At 46.8% G+C, this 20,478-nt stretch overlaps 1 pseudogene; it reads right to left on the reverse strand.

Annotated features, from left to right (window-relative positions):
• Window positions 1-20,478, reverse strand: part of LOC121444511 — a 77,885-nt pseudogene that overhangs the window by 40,243 nt on the left and 17,164 nt on the right.

Here is a 20,478-nt window from a genome sequence, read left to right on the forward strand (position 1 = left end):
AGAAACTGAAGTGGGAGGATTCTGAGTTTAAGGCCAGCCTCAACAACACCAGAAGTCTGTCTCGAAAATAATAAAGACGGGGCTAGAGATGGGAGTCAGCTGGGAAAGGACACTGAGGTTTCAGAAGCCCTTGCCTGTTCCAGTCTCTGTCTCTGCCTTTGGATCAGGATGCAAAGTTCTCAGCTACTGCTAAAGTGCCATCCCTGTCTGCCTCCAGCCATGATAATCATGGACTAACCTTCTAAAACTGTAAGCAGCCCCAGTTAAATGCTTACTTTATAAGAGTTGCTGTGGTCATGGTGCCTCTTCATAGCAATTAGGACAGTAACTAAGACAGTACTTAAACAATGAATTCTTAAAATATTTATATAAATATTTCTACTAAGCTATGGTGTACTTGTAAACTTTTTTTACAACATGGAAGAAGTTGACCAGTTTCTAGAAACAGAAGACTTTCAAAGGCCATGGGCATCAACTGATTCCATCACCTTTTGGGGTACTAAGTTATTGCTTTCTTGCATCATGAAACAAACAGTGAATTTCACCCCCAAGATCTATAAATAAATGTGCCACATACCTGCTTTAAAGCCAGGTTGCCAATGATCAGATTCCACTTCTCAATGGGCGAGTCCATCTTCCCAACATTTACCTGGTGAGGGGAATATCAGCATTGCTCTGTTATTGGTTCTATTTAAGCTAAACCCGAATCTTTAAGCACAAACACACCTTTAGCAAACCTACTATGTGTGCCAGGAGCTGATGGCACATGGTTTTGATCCCAGTACTCATGAGAAAGAAGATGGAGGATCTCTGTGAGTTTAAAGTCAGTCCAGTCTACAGAGTGAGTTCCAGGACAGCCAGGGCTACAGAGAGAAACCCTGTCTCAAAAAACAAAAACAAGGCCAGGTGGTGGTGGCACACGCCTTTAATCCCAGCATTCAGGAAACAGAGGCAGGCGAATCTCTGTGAGTTTGAGACCTGCTGGGTCTACAAGAGCTAAAGAGCTAGTTTCAGGACAGGCCCCAAAGCTACAGCAAAACCTTGTCTTGTCAAGTCAAAAAACAAAATAAAACAAAACAAAAAAAACTACTGTGTACAGCCTGTGTTCAGAACAATTCCAAACTTACACCAACATACTATCTGGCTTGGCCAAGATGGGAAAACTGTTTTAGACAACAAGTTACAGTCACCCATCTACTGGCAGATGTTATGACTACATCAATTATCATCCACCCATGCCAAATTTGAATTGAGGCCCAATAGAAATAATGCTATAATTTTGAGCTGTTTGTGCATAATTCCATAGCACAAAACAAATATAATTCAAAGAGTCACTTGCCAAAGAAGAGGATATAAACAAATCGTTCAAGTGTACATAATCTATATTTGAATCATGACAATATTAGCAATAACTATTAGCATTCAGTTCATAGATTTTGATGGTATACCTCCACATATATATTTTTTTTCTGGCAAATGGAAGAACACTGTCCTAAATAAGGCTAGTCTTCACATAGTCTACTGCTGTGTAATCTACACAATTTTCTCAACTACTCAGGATTTAAAAAAAATATATACATCCAAATTTTCCAAATTTTGTCATGTAGTAATTTGGAAAGCAATGGAAAAATGATTAGCAATACTTAAACACACACTTGTAAATACATCACACTGAGTTAGGTTTTAATTATCCATCATCTGCCGTGGAAGATTTTCAAATGTTATAAAAACATCTGGAGCCAGTGGGATGCCTCAGCAGTGAAGGTGCTCACTGTCCAACAAGGCAGGCAAAGCCTAGTTCCTAGAAGCCACACAGTGGAAGACAAGAGGAGGGGGGACGACTCCTGCAAGTTGTCCTCACCACCCACAACCCCCAAACACACACACACGAACACATACCCACACCCCCAACCCCCCCACACACACACAGTAAGTGCATGCTTACACTCAAACAATACACTAAATAAATAAATTTTTAAAGCTTTTTAAAAATCTGCACAAGGGTGAGTAAAGGTGATACAGCGCACACAAGGTTCAATAAACAAACACAGAAACACAGCTCCCTAAATCCCTTCAGTGTTGCCTGGATGCCTGTGTTTCTAGGGCTGACCACTTGGTACTGAATAACCAGTTAGGAGCCTCCTCCCTGGGAAAGACTAACTTTCCCTTTCTCAGCACCTGTTAGGTCACATTACTCCTTCCAGTGGGCCCCAACTTACAGTGTAGCCAAAGTCCTTACAGCAGGCCACAAGACCTTCTGTCGGCTGGCCCTGGACAGCTAGCTCCCCAACCTTGTCTTCTAGGATTTCCCCTCTCTCACCTGGCCCCAACCCTAGGGACTCCAGTGTTGTTTAATACAAGGCTTCTCAGACCTATACGGTATATCGTACAAAGCTCTGGGGAGTTTACTTGTTAGATTTATTTTATATGTGTGAAGGTTTTGCTGTCCACATATAGATGAGCCCTCAAAGAAGTCAGAGGAGGGTGTCATATTCCCCTGAAATTGGAGTTCCATATAGTTGAAAAGCACCATAAGGGCCCTGGAAATCTAACTCAGGTCCTCTGCAAGAACAGCAAATGCTTGTGAGAGCTGTTCCATCTCTCCAGTCCCCAGCGTCTATTTTTAAAAAGATTTATTTATTTATTTATTTATTTATGTATTTATTTATTTTGTATACAGTATTCTGTCTGCATGTATGTCTGCACACCAGAAGAGGGCAGCAGATCTCATTGCACATGGTTGTTAGACACCATGTAGTTGCTGGGAATTGAACTCAGGACCTCTGGAAGTACAATCAGTGCTCTTAAACTCTGAGCCATCTCTCCAGCCCCCTAGAGTGTCTATTTTAAAACAAATTACTAGTTTATATTGGTTCAGTGGTTGTGGAATGGTCCAAAATTTATGTTTCTAACAGGCTGCTGGGGCTGACATTAAAAGACCCTATTTTAAGAAACACCCACTTTAGCCTGGCTGTGGCGGTGGCACGTGCCTTTAATCCTAGCACTTGGGAGGCCAAGGCAGATCTCTGAGTTCAAGGATTGATTGGTTTACAGAGAGAATTGCAGGACAGCCAGTCCTACACAGAGAAAACCTGTTTCAAAAAGAAAAGAAAAAAAAGAAAGAAGGAAAGAAAGAGAGAGAGAGACACAAGGAACACCCATCTTGGGCTGAGAGATGATGGCTCAGCAGTTAGGAGTACATGATACAGAAGATCAGAGTTCAGTTCCCAGCACGCACATCAGGCAAATAAGACACACTCTTCTGGCTTCCAAGGACACCCACATACACTTGGCATGCCTCCACACAGACACTCACATACATACACACACATGCCACATACACACGGCACGCCTCCACATAGACACACATATATACACATGCCACATACACACAGCATGCCTCCACACAGACACACAGACACATACACACACATGCCACATACACACGGCACGCCTCCACATAGACACACATATATACACATGCCACATACACACGGCACGCCTCCACAAAGACACACATACAAATACATACTCATGCCTCATACACACAGCACGCCTCCACACAGACACTCACATACATACATACACACATACACACACATGCCACATACACACGGCACGCCTCCACAAGACACTCACATACATACATACACACATACACACGGCACGCCTCCACACACACACATACAAATACATACTCATGCCTGATACACACAGCACGCCTCCACACAGACATCACATACATACATACACACATACACAAACATGCCTCCAGACAGACGCACATACAAATACATACTCATGCCTCATACACACAGCACGTCTCCACACAGACATCACATACATACATACACAAATACACACACATGCCACATACACACGGAACGCCTCCACACACTCATACATACACATGCCACATAGACACGGCACGCCTCCACACACACATACAAATACATACTCATGCCTCATACACACAGCACGCCTACACACAGACACTCACATACATACATACACACATACACACACATGCCACATACACACGGCACGCCTCCACACAGACACTCACATACATACATACACACATACACACACATGCCACATACACACGGCACGCCAACACAGACACTCACATACACACACATGCCACATAAACACGGCACGCCTCCACACACACACATACAAATACATACTCATGCCTCATACACACAGCACGCCTCCACACAGACACTCACATACACACACATGCCACATACACACGGCACGCCTCCACACACACACATACAAATACATACTCATGCCTCATACACACAGCACGCCTCCACACAGACTCTCACATACATACATACACACATACACACACATGCCACATACACACGGCACGCCTCCACACAGACACTCACATACACACACATGCCACATACACACGGCACGCCTCCACACACACACATACAAATACATACTCATGCCTCATACACACAGCACGCCTCCACACAGACACTCACATACACACACATGCCACATACACACGGCACGCCTCCACACACACACATACAAATACATACTCATGCCTCATACACACAGCACGCCTCCAAACAGACACTCACATACATACATACACACATACACACACATGACACATACACATGGCACGACTCCACAAGACACTCACGTTCATACATACACACATACACACGGCACGCCTCCACACACACACATACAAATACATACTCATGCCTGATACACACAGCACGCCTCCACACAGACATCACATACATACATACACACATACACACACATGCCTCCAGACAGACACACATACAAATACATACTCATGCCTCATACACACAGCACGCCTCCACACAGACATCACATACATACATACACGCATACACACACATGCCACATATACACGGCACGCCTCCACATACTCACATACATACACATGCCACATACACACGGCACGCCTCCACACACACAAATACAAATACATACTCATGCCTCATACACAGGGCACGCCTCCACACAGACACTCACATACATACATACACACATACACACACATGCCACATACACACGGCACACCTCCACACAAACACTCACATACATACACATGCAACATACACACGGCACGCCTCCACACACACACATACATATACATACTCATGCCTCATACACACAGCACGCCTCTACACAGACACTCACATACATACATACACACATACACACACATGCCACATACACACGGCATGCCTCCACACAGACACTCACATACATACACAGGCCACATACACACGGAACGCCTCCACACACACATACAAATACATACTCATGCCTCATACACACAGCACGCCTCCACACAGACACTCACATACACACACATGCCACATACACATGGCACGCCTCCACACACACACATACAAATACATACTCATGCCTCATACACACAGCACGCCTCCACACAGACACTCACATACATACATACACACATACACACACATGCCACATACACACGGCACGCCTCCACACAGACACTCACATACATACATACACACATACACACACATGCCACATAAACACGGTTCGCCTCCACACACACACATACCAATACATACTCATGCCTCATACACACAGCACGCCTCCACACAGACTCTCACATACATACATACACACATACACACACATGCCACATACACACGGCACGCCAACACACAGACACTCACATACATACATACACACATACACACACATGCCACATACACATGGCACGCCACCACACAGACACTCACATACACACACATGCCACATAAACACGGTTCGCCTCCACACACACACATACAAATACATACTCATGCCTCATACACACAGCACGCCTCCACACAGACTCTCACATACATACATACACACATACACACACATGCCACATACACACGGCACGCCTCCACACAGACACTCACATACACACACATGCCACATACACACGGCACGCCTGGACACACACACATACAAATACATACTCATGCCTCATACACACAGCACGCCTCCACACAGACACTTACATACATACATACACACATACACACACATGCCACATACACACGGCACACCTCCACACAGACACTCACATACACACACATGCCACATACACACGGCACGCCTCCACACACACACATACAAATACATACTCATGCCTCATACACAGGGCACGCCTCCACACAGACACTCACATACATACATACACACATACACACACATGCCACATACACACGGCACACCTCCACACAAACACTCACATACATACACATGCAATATACACACGGCACGCCTCCACACACACACATACATATACATACTCATGCCTCATACACACAGCACGCCTCTACACAGACACTCACATACATACATACACACATACACACACATGCCACATACACACGGCATGCCTCCACACAGACACTCACATACATACACAGGCCACATACACAGGGCACGCCTCCACACACACACATACAAATACATACTCATGCCTCATACACACAGCACGCCTCCACACAAACACTCACATACATACACATGCAATATACACACGGCACGCCTCCACACACACACATACATATACATACTCATGCCTCATACACACAGCACGCCTCTACACAGACACTCACATACATACATACACACATACACACACATGCCACATACACACGGCATGCCTCCACACAGACACTCACATACATACATACACACATACACACACATGCCACATATACACGGCACGCCTCCACATACTCACATACATACACATGCCACATACACACGGCACGCCTCCACACACACACATACAAATACATACTCATGCCTCATACACACAGCACGCCCCCACACAGACACTCACATACATATATACACACATACACACACATGCCACATACACACGGCACGCCTCCACACAGACACTCACATACATACATACACACATACACACACATGCCACATACACACGGCACGCCACCACACAGACACTCACATACACACACATGCCACATAAACACGGCACACCTCCACACACACACATACAAATACATACTCATGCCTCATACACACAGCACGCCTCCACACAGACACTCACATACACACACATGCCACATACACACGGCACGCCTCCACACACACACATACAAATACATACTCATGCCTCATACACACAACACGCCTCCACACAGACTCTCACATACATACATACACACATACACACACATGCCACATACACACGGCACGCCTCCACACAGACACTCACATACACACACATGCCACATACACACGGCACGCCTCCACACACACACATACAAATACATACTCATGCCTCATACACACAGCACGCCTCCACACAGACACTCACATACATACATACACACATACACACATGCCACATATACACGGCACGCCTCCACATACTCACATACATACACATGCCACATACACACGGCACGCCTCCACACACATTAATACAAATGCATACTCATGCCTCATACACACAACACGCCTCCACACAGACACTCACATACATATATACACATATACACACACATGCCACATACACACAGCACGCCTCCACACAGACAATCACATACATACATACACACATACACACACATGCCACATACACACGGCACGCCACCACACAGACACTCACATACACACACATGCCACATACACACAGCACGCCTCCACACACACACATACAAATACATACTCATGCCTCATACACACGGCACGCCTCCACACAGACACATACAAATACATACTCATGCCTCATACACACAGCACGCCTCCACACAGACTCTCACATACATACATACACACATACACACACATGCCACATACACACGGCACGCCTCCACACAGAAACTCACATACACACACATGCCACATACACACGGCACGCCTCCACACACACACATACAAATACATACTCATGCCTCATACACACAGCACGCCTCCACACAGACACTCACATACACAGACATGCCACATACACACGGCACGCCTCCACACAGACACTCACATACAGCATACATACACATGCCACATACACACGGCACGCCTCCACACACACACATACAAATACATACTCATGCCTCATACACACAGCACGCCTCCACACAGACACTCACATACATACATACACACATACACACACATGCCACATACACATGGCACGCCTCCACAAGACACTCACGTACATACATACACACATACACACGGCACGCCTCCACACACACACATATAAATACATACTCATGCCTGATACACACAGCACGCCTCCACACAGACATCACATACATACATACACACATACACACACATGCCTCCAGACAGACACACATACAAATACATACTCATGCCTCATACACACAGCACGCCTCCACACAGACATCACTTGCATACATACACGCATACACACATGCCACATATACACGGCACGCCTCCACATACTCACATACATACACATGCCACATACACACGGCATGCCTCCACACACATTAATACAAATACATACTCATGCCTCATACACACAGCATGCCTCCACACAGACACTCACATACATATATACACACATACACACACATGCCACATACACACAGCACGCCTCCACACAGACACTCACATACATACATACACACATACACACACATGCCACATACACACGGCATGCCTCCACACAGACACTGACATACACACACTTGCCACATACACACAGCACGCCTCCAAACACACATACAAATACATACTCATGCCTCATACACACAGCACGCCTCCACACAGACACTCACATACACACACATGCCACATACACATGGCACGCCTCCACACACACACATACAAATACATACTCATGCCTCATACACACAGCACGCCTCCACACAGACACTCACATACATATATACACATATACACACACATGCCACATACACACGGCACGCCACCACACAGACACTCACATACACACACATGCCACATACACACGGCATGCCTCCACACACATACAAATACATACTCATGCCTCATACACACAGCACGCCTCCACACAGACACTCACATACACACACATGCCACATACACCCGGCACGTCTCCACACAGACACTCACATACAACATACATACACATGCCACATACACACGGCACGCCTCCACACAGACACTCACATACATACACAGGCCACATACACATGGCACGCCTCCACACACACACATACAAATACATACTCATGCCTCATACACACAGCACGCCTCCACACAGACACTCACATACATATATACTCACATACACACACATGCCACATACACACAGCACGCCTCCACACAGACACTCACATATATACATACACACATACACACACATGACACATACACACGGCATGCCTCCACACAGACACTCACATACACACACATACACACGGCACGCCTCCACACACACACATACAAATACATACTCATGCCTCATACACACGGCACGCCTCCACACAGACACTCACATACAGCATACATACACATGCCACATACACACGGCACACCTCCACACACACACATACAAATACATACTCATGCCTCATACACACAGCACGCCTCCACACAGACACTCACATACATACATACACACATACACACACATGCCACATACACATGGCACGCCTCCACAAGACACTCACGTACATACATACACACATACACACGGCACGCCTTCACACACACACATATAAATACATACTCATGCCTGATACACACAGCACGCCTCCACACAGACATCACATACATACATACACACATACACACACATGCCTCCAGACAGACACACATACAAATACATACTCATGCCTCATACACACAGCACGCCTCCACACAGACATCACATACATACATACACGCATACACACACATGCCACATATACACGGCACGCCTCCACATACTCACATACATACACATGCCACATACACACGGCATGCCTCCACACACATTAATACAAATACATACTCATGCCTCATACACACAGCACGCCTCCACACAGACACTCACATACATATATACACACATACACACACATGCCACATACACACAGCACGCCTCCACACAGACACTCACATACATACATACACACATACACACACATGCCACATACACACGGCATGCCTCCACACAGACACTGACATACACACACTTGCCACATACACACAGCACGCCTCCAAACACACATACAAATACATACTCATGCCTCATACACACAGCACGCCTCCACACAGACACTCACATACACACACATGCCACATACACATGGCACGCCTCCACACACACACATACAAATACATACTCATGCCTCATACACACAGCACGCCTCCACACAGACACTCACATACATATATACACATATACACACACATGACACATACACATGGCACGCCACCACACAGACACTCACATACACACACATGCCACATACACACGGCACGCCTCCACACACATACAAATACATACTCATGCCTCATACACACAGCACGCCTCCACACAGACACTCACATACACACACATGCCACATACACCCGGCACGTCTCCACACAGACACTCACATACAACATACATACACATGCCACATACACACGGCACGCCTCCACACAGACACTCACATACATACACAGGCCACATACACATGGCACGCCTCCACACACACACATACAAATACATACTCATGCCTCATACACACAGCACGCCTCCACACAGACACTCACATACATATATACTCACATACACACACATGCCACATACACACAGCACGCCTCCACACAGACACTCACATATATACATACACACATACACACACATGACACATACACACGGCATGCCTCCACACAGACACTCACATACACACACATACACACGGCACGCCTCCACACACACACATACAAATACATACTCATGCCTCATACACACGGCACGCCTCCACACAGACACTCACATACAGCATACATACACATGCCACATACACACGGCACGCCTCCACACACACACATACAAATACATACTCATGCCTCATACACACAGCACGCCTCCACACAGACACTCACATACATACATACACACATACACACACATGCCACATACACATGGCACGCCTCCACAAGACACTCACGTACATACATACACACATACACACGGCACGCCTCCACACACACACATATAAATACATACTCATGCCTGATACACACAGCACGCCTCCACACAGACATCACATACATACATACACACATACACACACATGCCTCCAGACAGACACACATACAAATACATACTCATGCCTCATACACACAGCACGCCTCCACACAGACATCACATACATACATACACGCATACACACACATGCCACATATACACGGCACGCCTCCACATACTCACATACATACACATGCCACATACACACGGCATGCCTCCACACACATTAATACAAATACATACTCATGCCTCATACACACAGCACGCCTCCACACAGACACTCACATACATATATACACACATACACACACATGCCACATACACACAGCACGCCTCCACACAGACACTCACATACATACATACACACATACACACACATGCCACATACACACGGCATGCCTCCACACAGACACTGACATACACACACTTGCCACATACACACAGCACGCCTCCAAACACACATACAAATACATACTCATGCCTCATACACACAGCACGCCTCCACACAGACACTCACATACACACACATGCCACATACACATGGCACGCCTCCACACACACACATACAAATACATACTCATGCCTCATACACACAGCACGCCTCCACACAGACACTCACATACATATATACACACATACACACACATGCCACATACACACAGCACGCCTCCACAGAGACAATCACATACATACATACACACATACACACACATGCCACATACACACGGCACGCCACCACACAGACACTCACATACACACACATGCCACATACACACGGCACGCCTCCACACACATACAAATACATACTCATGCCTCATACACACAGCACGCCTCCACACAGACACTCACATACACACACATGCCACATACACCCGGCACGTCTCCACACAGACACTCACATACAACATACATACACATGCCACATACACACGGCACGCCTCCACACAGACACTCACATACATACACAGGCCACATACACATGGCACGCCTCCACAGACACACATACAAATACATACTCATGCCTCATACACACAGCACGCCTCCACACAGACACTCACATACATATATACTCACATACACACACATGCCACATACACACAGCACGCCTCCACACAGACACTCACATATATACATACACACATACACACACATGACACATACACACGGCATGCCTCCACACAGACACTCACATACACACACATACACACGGCACGCCTCCACACACACACATACAAATACATACTCATGCCTCATACACACAGCACGCCTCCACACAGACACTCACATACACACACAAGCCACATACACACGGCACACTTCCACACAGACACTCACATACAGCATACATACACCTGCCACATACACACGGCACGCCTCCACACACACACATACAAATACATACTCATGCCTCATACACACAGCACGCCTCCACACAGACACTCACATACACACACATGCCAAATACACACGACATGCCTCCACACACACACATACAAATACATACTCATGCCTCATACACACAGTACGCTTCTACACAGACACTCACATACATACATACACACATACACACACATGCCACATACACACGGCACGCCTCCACACACTCACATACATACACATGCCACATACACACGGCACGCCTCCACACACACACATACAAATACATACTCATGACTCATACACACAGCACGCCTCCACACAGACACTCACATACATATATACACACATACACACACATGCCACATACACACAGCAGGCCTCCACACAGACATTCACATACATACATACACACATACACACACATGCCACATACACACGGCACGCCAACACAGACACTCACATACACACACATGCCACATACACACGGCACGCCTCCACACACACACATACAAATACATACTCATGCCTCATACACACAGCACGCCTCCACACAGATACTCACATACATATATACACACATACACACACATGCCACATACACACGGCACGCCACCACACAGACACTCACATACACACACATGCCACATACACACGGCACGCCTCCACACACATACAAATACATACTCATGCCTCATACACACAGCACGCCTCCACACAGACACTCACATACACACACATGCCACATACACCCGGCACGTCTCCACACAGACACTCACATACAACATACATACACATGCCACATACACACGGCACGCCTCCACACAGACACTCACATACATACACAGGCCACATACACATGGCATGCCTCCACACACACACATACAAATACATACTCATGCCTCGTACACACAGCACGCCTCCACACAGACACTCACATACATATATACTCACATACACACACATGCCACATACACACAGCACGCCTCCACACAGACACTCACATATATACATACACACATACACACACATGCCACATACACACGGCACGCCTCCACACAGACACTCACATACACACACATGCCACATACACACGGCATGCCTCCACACACACACATACAAATACATACTCATGCCTCATACACACAGCACGCCTCCACACAGACACTCACATACACACACAAGCCACATACACACGGCACACCTCCACACAGACACTCACATACAACATACATACACCTGCCACATACACACGGCACGCCTCCACACACACACATACAAATACATACTCATGCCTCATACACACAGCACGCCTCCACACAGACACTCACATACACACATGCCACATACACACAGCACGCCTCCACACAGACACTCACATACACACACATGCCACATACACACGGCACGCCCCACACAGACACTCACATACAACTTACATACACATGCCATATACACAGGGCACGCCTCCACACACACATACAAATACATACTCATGCCTCATACACACAGCACGCCTCCACACAGACACTCACATACATACATACACACATACACACACATGCCACATACACACGGCACGACTCCATAAGACACTCACATACATACATACACACGGCACGCCTCCACACACACACATACAAATACATACTCATTCCTGATACACACAGCACGCCTCCACACAGACAGCACATACATACATACACACATACACACACATGCCTCCAGACAGACACACATACAATACATACTCATGCCTCATACACACAGCACGCCTCCACACAGATATCACATACATACATACACACATACACACACATGACACATACACACGGCACGCCTCCACACACTCACATACATACACATGCCACATACACATGGCACGCCTCTACACAGACACTCACATACATACATACACACATACACACACATGCCACATACACATGGCACGCCACCACACAGACACTCACATACACACACATGCCACATAAACACGGTTCGCCTCCACACACACACATACAAATACATACTCATGCCTCATACACACAGCACGCCTCCACACAGACTCTCACATACATACATACACACATACACACACATGCCACATACACACGGCACGCCTCCACACAGACACTCACATACACACACATGCCACATACACACGGCACGCCTCCACACACACACATACAAATACATACTCATGCCTCATACACACAGCACGCCTCCACACAGACACTCACATACATACATACACACATACACACACATGCCACATACACACGGCACACCTCCACACAGACACTCACATACACACACATGCCACATACACACGGCACGCCTCCACACACACACATACAAATACATACTCATGCCTCATACACAGGGCACGCCTCCACACAGACACTCACATACATACATACACACATACACACACATGCCACATACACACGGCACACCTCCACACAAACACTCACATACATACACATGCAATATACACACGGCACGCCTCCACACACACACATACATATACATACTCATGCCTCATACACACAGCACGCCTCTACACAGACACTCACATAAATACATACACACATACACACACATGCCACATACACACGGCATGCCTCCAAACAGACACTCACATACATACACAGGCCACATACACACGGCACGCCTCCACACACACACATACAAATACATACTCATGCCTCATACACACAGCACGCCTCCACACAGACACTCACATACACACACATGCCACATACACACGGCACGCCTCCACACACACACATACAAATACATATTCATGCCTTATACACACAGCACGCCTCCACACAGACACTCACATACATACATACACACATACACACACATGCCACATATACACGGCACGCCTCCACATACTCACATACATACACATGCCACATACACACGGCACGCCTCCACACACACACATACAAATACATACTCATGCCTCATACACACAGCACGCCCCCACACAGACACTCACATACATATATACACACATACACACACATGCCACATACACACGGCACGCCTCCACACAGACACTCACATACATACATACACACATACACACACATGCCACATACACACGGCACGCCACCACACAGACACTCACATACACACACATGCCACATAAACACGGCACACCTCCACACACACACATACAAATACATACTCATGCCTCATACACACAGCACGCCTCCACACAGACACTCACATACACACACATGCCACATACACACGGCACGCCTCCACACACACACATACAAATACATACTCATGCCTCATACACACAGCACGCCTCCACACAGACTCTCACATACATACATACACACATACACACACATGCCACATACACACGGCACGCCTCCACACAGACACTCACATACACACACATGCCACATACACACGGCACGCCTCCACACACACACATACAAATACATACTCATGCCTCATACACATAGCACGCCTCCACACAGACACTCATATACATACATACACACATACACACATGCCACATATACACGGCACGCCTCCACATACTCACATACATACACATGCCACATACACACGGCACGCCTCCACACACATTAATACAAATGCATACTCATGCCTCATACACACAACACGCCTCCACACAGACACTCACATACATATATACACACATACACACACATGCCACATACACACAGCACGCCTCCACACAGACAATCACATACATACATACACACATACACACACATGCCACATACACATGGCACGCCACCACACAGACACTCACGTACACACTCATGCCACATACACACGGCACGCCTCCACACACACACATACAAATACATACTCATGCCTCATACACACAGCACGCCTCCACACAGACTCTCACATACATACATACACACATACACACACATGCCACATACACACGGCACGCCTCCACACAGAAACTCACATACACACACATGCCACATACACACGGCACGCCTCCACACACACACATACAAATACATACTCATGCCTCATACACACAGCACGCCTCCACACAGACACTCACATACACAGACATGCCACATACACACGGCACGCCTCCACACAGACACTCACATACAGCATACATACACATGCCACATACACACGGCACGCCTCCACACACACACATACAAATACATACTCATGCCTCATACACACAGCACGCCTCCACACAGACACTCACATACATACATACACACATACACACACATGCCACATACACATGGCACGCCTCCACAAGACACTCACGTACATACATACACACATACACACGGCACGCCTCCACACACACACATATAAATACATACTCATGCCTGATACACACAGCACGCCTCCACACAGACATCACATACATACATACACACATACACACACATGCCTCCAGACAGACACACATACAAATACATACTCATGCCTCATACACACAGCACGCCTCCACACAGACATCACATACATACATACACGCATACACACACATGCCACATATACACGGCACGCCTCCACATACTCACATACATACACATGCCACATACACACGGCATGCCTCCACACACATTAATACAAATACATACTCATGCCTCATACACACAGCACGCCTCCACACAGACACTCACATACATATATACACACATACACACACATGCCACATACACACAGCACGCCTCCACACAGACACTCACATACATACATACACACATACAAACACATGCCACATACACACGGCATGCCTCCACACAGACACTGACATACACACACTTGCCACATACACACAGCACGCCTCCAAACACACATACAAATACATACTCATGCCTCATACACACAGCACGCCTCCACACAGACACTCACATACACACACATGCCACATACACATGGCACGATTCCACACACACACATACAAATACATACTCATGCCTCATACACACAGCACGCCTCCACACAGACACTCACATACATATATACACATATACACACACATGCCACGTACACACGGCACGCCACCACACAGACACTCACATACACACACATGCCACATACACACGGCACGCCCCACACAGACACTCACATACAACTTACATACACATGCCATATACACAGGGCACGCCTCCACACACACACATACAAATACATACTCATGCCTCATACACACAGCACGCCTCCACACAGACACTCACATACATACATACACACATACACACACATGCCACATACACACGGCACGACTCCATAAGACACTCACATACATACATACACACGGCACGCCTCCACACACACACATACAAATACATACTCATTCCTGATACACACAGCACGCCTCCACACAGACAGCACATACATACATACACACATACACACACATGCCTCCAGACAGACACACATACAATACATACTCATGCCTCATACACACAGCACGCCTCCACACAGATATCACATACATACATACACACATACACACACTTGACACATATACACGGCACGCCTCCACACACTCACATACATACACATGCCACATACACACGGCACGCCTCCACACACACACATACAAATACATACTCATGCCTCATACACACAGCACGCCTCCACACAGACTCTCACATACATACATACACACATACACACACATGCCACATACACACGGCACGCCTCCACACAGACACTCACATACACACACATGCCACATACACACGGCACGCCTCCACACACACACATAGAAATACATACTCATGCCTCATACACACAGCACGCCTCCACACAGACACTCACATACATACATACACACATACACACACATGCCACATACACACGGCACACCTCCACACAGACACTCACATACACACACATGCCACATACACACGGCACGCCTCCACACACACACATACAAATACATACTCATGCCTCATACACAGGGCACGCCTCCACACAGACACTCACATACATACATACACACATACACACACATGCCACATACACACGGCACACCTCCACACAAACACTCACATACATACACATGCAATATACACACGGCACGCCTCCACACACACACATACATATACATACTCATGCCTCATACACACAGCATGCCTCTACACAGACACTCACATAAATACATACACACATACACACACATGCCACATACACACGGCATGCCTCCAAACAGACACTCACATACATACACAGGCCACATACACATGGCACGCCTCCACACACACACATACAAATACATACTCATGCCTCATACACACAGCACGCCTCCACACAGACACTCACATACACACACATGCCACATACACACGGCACGCCTCCACACACACACATACAAATACATACTCATGCCTCATACACACAGCACGCCTCCACACAGACACTCACATACATACATACACACATACACACACATGCCACATATACACGGCACGCCTCCACATACTCACATACATACACATGCCACATACACACGGCACGCCTCCACACACACACATACAAATACATACTCATGCCTCATACACACAGCACGCCCCCACACAGACACTCACATACATATATACACACATACACACACATGCCACATACACAAGGCACGCCTCCACACAGACACTCACATACATACATACACACATACACACACATGCCACATACACACGGCACGCCACCACACAGACACTCACATACACACACATACCACATAAACACGGCACACCTCCACACACACACATACAAATACATACTCATGCCTCATACACACAGCACGCCTCCACACAGACACTCACATACACACACATGCCACATACACACGGCACGCCTCCACACACACACATACAAATACATACTCATGCCTCATACACACAGCACGCCTCCACACAGACTCTCACATACATACATACACACATACACACACATGCCACATACACACGGCACGCCTCCACACAGACACTCACATACACACACATGCCACATACACACGGCACGCCTCCACACACACACATACAAATACATACTCATGCCTCATACACACAGCACGCCTCCACACAGACACTCACATACATACATACACACATACACACATGCCACATATACACGGCACGCCTCCACATACTCACATACATACACATGCCACATACACACGGCACGCCTCCACACACATTAATACAAATGCATACTCATGCCTCATACACACAACACGCCTCCACACAGACACTCACATACATATATACACACATACACACACATGCCACATACACACAGCACGCCTCCACACAGACAATCACATACATACATACACACATACACACACATGCCACATACACACGGCACGCCACCACACAGACACTCACATACACACACATGCCACATACACACAGCACGCCTCCACACACACACATACAAATACATACTCATGCCTCATACACACGGCACGCCTCCACACAGACACTCACATACACACACATGCCAAATACACACGACATGCCTCCACACACACACATACAAATACATACTCATGCCTCATACACACAGCACGCTTCTACACAGACACTCACATACATACATACACACATACACACACATGCCACATACACACGGCACGCCACCACACAGACACTCACATACACACACATGCCACATATACACGGCACGCCTCCACACACACACATACAAATACCTATTCATGCCTCATACACACAGCACGCCTCTACACAGACACTCACATACATACGTACATACATACACACACATGCCACATACACACAGCACGCCTCCACACAGACACTCACATACATACACAGGCCACATAC

Source organism: Microtus oregoni, unplaced genomic scaffold (assembly GCF_018167655.1).
Source record: "Microtus oregoni isolate MIOR12 unplaced genomic scaffold, Mior012 000129F_ref0000347, whole genome shotgun sequence".
NCBI lineage: Eukaryota > Metazoa > Chordata > Mammalia > Rodentia > Cricetidae > Microtus > Microtus oregoni.